This window comes from Magnolia sinica, chromosome 15 (genome assembly GCF_029962835.1).
Source record: "Magnolia sinica isolate HGM2019 chromosome 15, MsV1, whole genome shotgun sequence".
Classification (NCBI taxonomy): domain Eukaryota; kingdom Viridiplantae; phylum Streptophyta; class Magnoliopsida; order Magnoliales; family Magnoliaceae; genus Magnolia; species Magnolia sinica.
The window spans coordinates 45,870,976-45,876,682 of NC_080587.1; the positions used below are offsets into that span (position 1 = coordinate 45,870,976).

General features: G+C 43.0%; 1 long non-coding RNA gene across 1 annotated transcript; it reads left to right on the forward strand.

Annotated features, from left to right (window-relative positions):
- The first annotated feature begins 349 nt into the window (after positions 1-349).
- Positions 350-1,127, forward strand: LOC131228049 (uncharacterized). Its single transcript, XR_009162702.1, has 3 exons — positions 350-504; positions 594-682; positions 837-1,127. It is a non-coding gene; the product is annotated as an uncharacterized LOC131228049 (long non-coding RNA).
- The last annotated feature ends 4,580 nt before the right edge of the window (positions 1,128-5,707 follow it).

Below are 5,707 nucleotides of genomic sequence, written 5' to 3' on the forward strand. Positions count from 1 at the left end.
GTGAATTTTACACAATTTTGCTTTGTGCACTACATCTTGACTCATGTGTTTATTGTCTCATTTGAATTTTCTGTTATCTGCAGAGTTTTTCAACAGTAGTGGGTCTGAATGGAAGTGGTAAAAGTAACGTTATAGATGCAATGCTCTTTGTATTTGGGAAACGAGCTAAGCAAGTAAGCTCCATTTATATGTGGGAATCTAATCAGGGTCAACATTGTTGGTTTATCTAGTGCTCAGAAACCTGTCAAATGGATTGGTTTAACGAGTTTTAGAATTTGATAAGACTTCACCTTGGTTTGAGTCAAGGTGGTAACTTGATATTTTACTTTGAGACAGGTCAGTCATCATCCAATGATTGTTGCATGCCACTATGAAGGTAGAGGATGGAAATTTTGGGGAGACAGTAATTTGAAAAGCAATTTTTGGGGTCGTTCAATCCAACTTGATCCTGTTGATCTTTTAACTCTCGAGTTTGATGATGGTGAAGTTTTTCAGTGGAGCAAGGTATGAAAATCATGAATGAAAATAGTAATATTTGTTTCCTCATAGGGTTCATGCTGAAATGTGTATTTCTTTTTTATTTTTTCCTTCAGGTCACAACTTTTGTGTTCTACCAATCACCAATCACCAAAACTTCGACAGTGTAGGCATTTTTGTTCCCTTTCAGGAGATAATTGATATGGTGAGACCATTCCTTTTGTGTCAATTTGATTCCTCTTTGAGTTTTTATTAATTCATTAAGAAAAAAAATGGTTATACATGATGCACTTCTTTCACTTTGTCTTTTTTTCCCCCCAACGATCATTCTGATTTATGAATGCCATGACTATTTGTAGGATGATGGAACATATGAAGCTGTTGCAGGAAGTGACTTTGCCTTTACTAGAGTTGCATTTCGAGACAACTCTTCAAAATACTACATAAATGACCGTGGAAGTAATTTTACAGAGGTCACTAAGAAATTGAAAGGAAAATGAGTGGACTTGGACAATAATCAGTTTTTTATTCTTCAGGTAGGTGATGGGCTGATGGCTGAAAAAGGCCCATTTACTTGTGAAAAAAATATCATACCATCAAAATGTATCTTCTCTTTCAATTCCTTATCATTGAAATTTCAGGGTGAAGTCGAGAAATTTCTCTAATGAAGCCAAAGGCCAAGATAAAGGATGTACCTGGCCATATGCGACTGCACACAGACTCACCAAGATTTGTATTTTCAGCATTATTGTAATTGTAATTGTAATTGTAATTGATTGAATGAAGGATTGTAATTGATTGTAATTGAATGAATAAATGATTGTAATTGAATGAATGAATGATTATGCAAGTGGTAATTGAATGAACAAATGATTATGATTTTTTTTAAAGGTAGGAAATAGCTATGGATATTGACCATAGCTAGTAATCTGATAACCATAGCCGTTATTAAATTCGGCATATTGCTACGGATCCAATACTACTTTTAGCTACAAATAATATCCGTAGCTGTATGCACTTTTCGCTACAGAAATAATTGCTACGGATTATATCTGTAGTTATTGTAATCTATGGCTACAAATTAAATCCGTAGCCATAGGTTTAAGACCTATTGTTACGGCACCTACAGCTACGGTCATGCTACGGACTAAAACCGTAGCTATAGGTCTATGGCTACAGCTTTTATCCGTAGCCTTTGCCCAGTTTTCTGGTAGTGAAAGATGCTCGCAACATGTCTTCTAACACCTGATTTACCCGTTTCGTCTGCCCGTCAGTCTATGGGTGGAACGCAGTACTGAACTTCAGTTTCACCCCCATCGCTTCTTAGATACGAGTCCAGAAGATGGACGTGAATCTCGTGTCTCGATCCAATATAATCTCTATAGGCATTCCATGTAGACGTACTATCTCCTTGATGTACAGCCTTGCCAAATCATCTGCTGAGTTTGAAACTCTAATAGGGAGAAAATGAGCCGATTTCATCAATCGGTCCACAATCGTCCAAATGGAGTCATGTCCCTTCCTCATCTTTGGCAACCCTGAAATGAAATCTATAGAGATGAAATCCCATTTCTATTTAGCTATAGGCATGGGCTGAAGTAAACCAGGAGGTCGACAATGTTCGGCTTTGACCTGCTAGCACGTGAGACAACGGGGTACATAGTCTACTATGTGGGCCTTCATGTTGTCCAACCAATACGAACGCTTCATGTCTTGGTACATCTTCATACTACCATGATGCATTGCCATCCTTGAAATGTGAGCAGCTTCTAGAACTTCCTTTCTCAAGTCATGAAGATTCGGGACGCATAGGTGGCCACGATAACGTAAACCCCCATTTGAACCAACTCTCCATTTGGCTCTTCATTGTCAGTTGCCTGCTATCTCACCTTCTTCAACCATTCATCTTCTCTCTGAGCCACAATGATTCAGTCATCGAAAAGTGGCTGTACACGAAAATGTGCGACGCTCTTGTACCGCTCCTCTACTGTAAGCCTCTGCTCGAAGTCTCTCACAAATTCTACCATATTCCATTTATCTATCATCAGCGGAGCTGCAAATGCTATCGTCTTTTGCGGCTCAACTCGTCTGCTATAAGGTTGGCCTTGCTAGGATAGTAGGAGACCTCAAACTTGAAGTCTTTCAAGGTTTTCATCCATCGTCGTTGCCTCATATTCAGGTCTCTCTGCATGAATATGTACCAGAGGCTCTTATGGTCGTAAAAGAGCTCGAACTCCTCTCCATAGAGTTAATGTCTCTAAAGCTTTAATGCAAAGATAATGACCGCCAACTCCAGGTCATGCATAGTGTAGTTCTCCTTGTGTTTCCTCAAATGTCGTGATGCATAGGCAATCACTCTGTCCTTCTGCATAAGAACACAACTCAAACCAACACGAGAGGCATCAGTGTATATGGTATATCTGACCCCCTACTCTGGTAATACTAGCATGGGTGCAGACATCAACCTGTCCTTCAGTTCCTGAAAGGCTGCTTCTGCCTTCTCATTTCAGGCAAACTTGAGATCTTTCTGAGTGAGACGGTCTGGCTATCTTGGAAAAGTCCCTAATGAATTAACGATAGTAACCTGCCAGGCAGAGGAAACTCCTCACTTCAGTAACTAAACCAGGTTGCTCCCGGTCCGTAACTACAGTCACCTTTGCATGGTCCACAGCTATTCCTCCTTGGACACCACATGTCCTTGGAACTTGACTTCTTCTTTCCAGAAGTCGTATTTCTTGTACTGAGCAAACAACTAGTTTTTCCTGAGAGTATCAAAGACTGCTCACAGGTGCTCCTCGTGATGTTTCCAACTCTTGGAGTATATCAGGATGTCATCTATAAATATGATGACAAATCGGTACAGATATGACCGAAACACCTGGTTCATCAGGTCCATGAACAGGGCTGGTGCGTTTGTGTGTCCAAATAACATCACAAGGAACTCGTAGTGCCCAAAGCTAGTTCTGAATGATATTTTCTGCACGTCCTCATCCTTGACACACAACTAGTGTTACCTTGACTGTAAGTCGATCTTTGAAAAATACTGTGCCCTTTTTAAGTATCGAACAGATCATCAATCCTGGGCAGACGATACTTGTTCTTCACTGTCACTTGGTTCAACCTGCGATAATCAATATACAATCGCAGTGATCCATCCTTCTTCTTCACAAATAACATAGGTGCTCCCTAAGGAGATACACTCGATCATATGAAGCCTAATTCCAACAGACCATCGATCTGTCTCCTCAATTGCTCCATCTCACATGGAAGCATGTGATACATCAGTAATGAAATGGGTGTCGCACCAGGCACAAGGTCGATAGTAAAGTCGATCTTGCGCCGAGGAGGTAGTCTAGGTATCGTCATGAACACATCCGTAAAATCTCAGACTACAGGCATGTTCCCAAGTGTTAGGCCATTAACATTCTCTAACAAGGTAATATAATAACTAATACAGTAGTACCGATTGACCTGAACTGGGAAAGTAAAGGTCGTGCCCTCAGGTCCATGGGCTGTCACCACTCTTGTATTGTAATCGATATCTACCTTCATCTCGGTGAGCCAATCCATACCGAGGATGACATCGTAGTGACACAGTGGGGCGATAATTAGGTCAACGAGTATTGTTCTACTTCCTAAGTCTATCATTAACCCTTATAAATCTTGGTAATGTCTGAGAAGGTCCCTGTGGTGGTAAGGAGTCTCATCCCAACCATAGGAGTAGTTTCCAACACTAATCGCTTGACTGCTGTGCATGATATTATTGAAATAGTGGACCAGGTGTCCAGCAATAGGAAGACTGGTAAACCTTGGATATGTGATGTGACTTCGAAAGCCAAAGGTGATGCGGTTGCAGTCTCGGAAGCCTCAGCTACAAGTGAGTGCACCCAAGCTTGTTGAGGATGATTGGGCTGCGCTGCCATAGGTCATTGAGGCGGCTTAAATCGAGATGTCAGTGGCCAATAAGATGACTGTGCAGGCGGTGCTGATCGTAGAGGTGGAGCTGAGATAGGTTGCGGCATCTAACGGTTGGTCTTCTAAGGAGGGACGAAGCCGTTGTCCCTCATCCTGGTAAAACACTAAGTATCAGTATGGCCCAACCTCTTGCAGTAGGTGTACCACACATCTGATCGCCTCAGCTGGGTTGGTGGAGCCGTAAGTCTGGAAGGCGAATCTACATGTGGCCTCTTGCCGAGGAACGGTCTGCTCGGGAAATCAGTTCAAGTCCTCAGACCCATGGGTACACATGTACAAGACAGTCTATCCCCATCCTCCTTAACCATAGGGACATGTTCACTAGCTCAGCATAGTTGGGAATGCTAGCGCAATACATCTTCGTACGTATTTCAGGTCACAAACCCTCAGGAAAATGCCGCATTCACATCGGCTCGTCTGTTAGTATCAAAGTAGTGTATTAGCTTCGTGAACCTGTTCTCATATTTCGACACGGTCATCCCTCCCTGTCAGAGGCGAAGAAACTCTCCCTCTTTTTCATTGAGGTAAGTGATGGGGGAAGTATTTCCCATGGAAGCGGGTCTCAAAAGCTTCTCACGTCCATACATACCCAGCAACCACTATCTGTAGGATGTTGTCCCACCATAGACTAGCCTCCTTCTCGAACATGCATGTAACCAGCTCAACCTGCTCTGCCTCAATGCAGTGCAGAGGCTTCAGCATCTTAGAGATGTAGTCAAGCCAGTAATTGGCCTCCTCGGGTCTATGAGTACGTGCAAAAGTGGGAGGTCGAAAGCGTTGGAATCGCTCAAATAAACCGCTAGCATTCATGTTTCCAGCAGGGTGCACAGGTGGTGCAGGCGGGGCCACGTTCATGTTCTAGGCAAGAGCCCCCGCAATGGTGGTCCAAATTTGCTATTGCTGCTGCATCAGGAGCATCATCTGCTCCATCCTATCAGGAGGAGAAGCCACCTGAGGCATGTGTGACGTCGAGGTAGATGCACAGTTTTGTTTCGGAACCAGTGGTGCACTCGGTGTTGGCCCATTTGTGAGGCCAGTGGCCGGTAGAGATTCCGACATAGTCTCGTGATTCAGGCCGATATTGGGGTCCATGTGGCTATCGCTTAGGGTAGGTGCCCATCAAACGATCTGTAAAGTACAAGATGTGTAGTGCTCCGAGTGGCCTTAGGTGGCATTCCCTATATAAAACATAGGGTACAACCCATGTAAGATTTAGCATAAGAACACACGCATCCAAACATCATTAACATTCCAA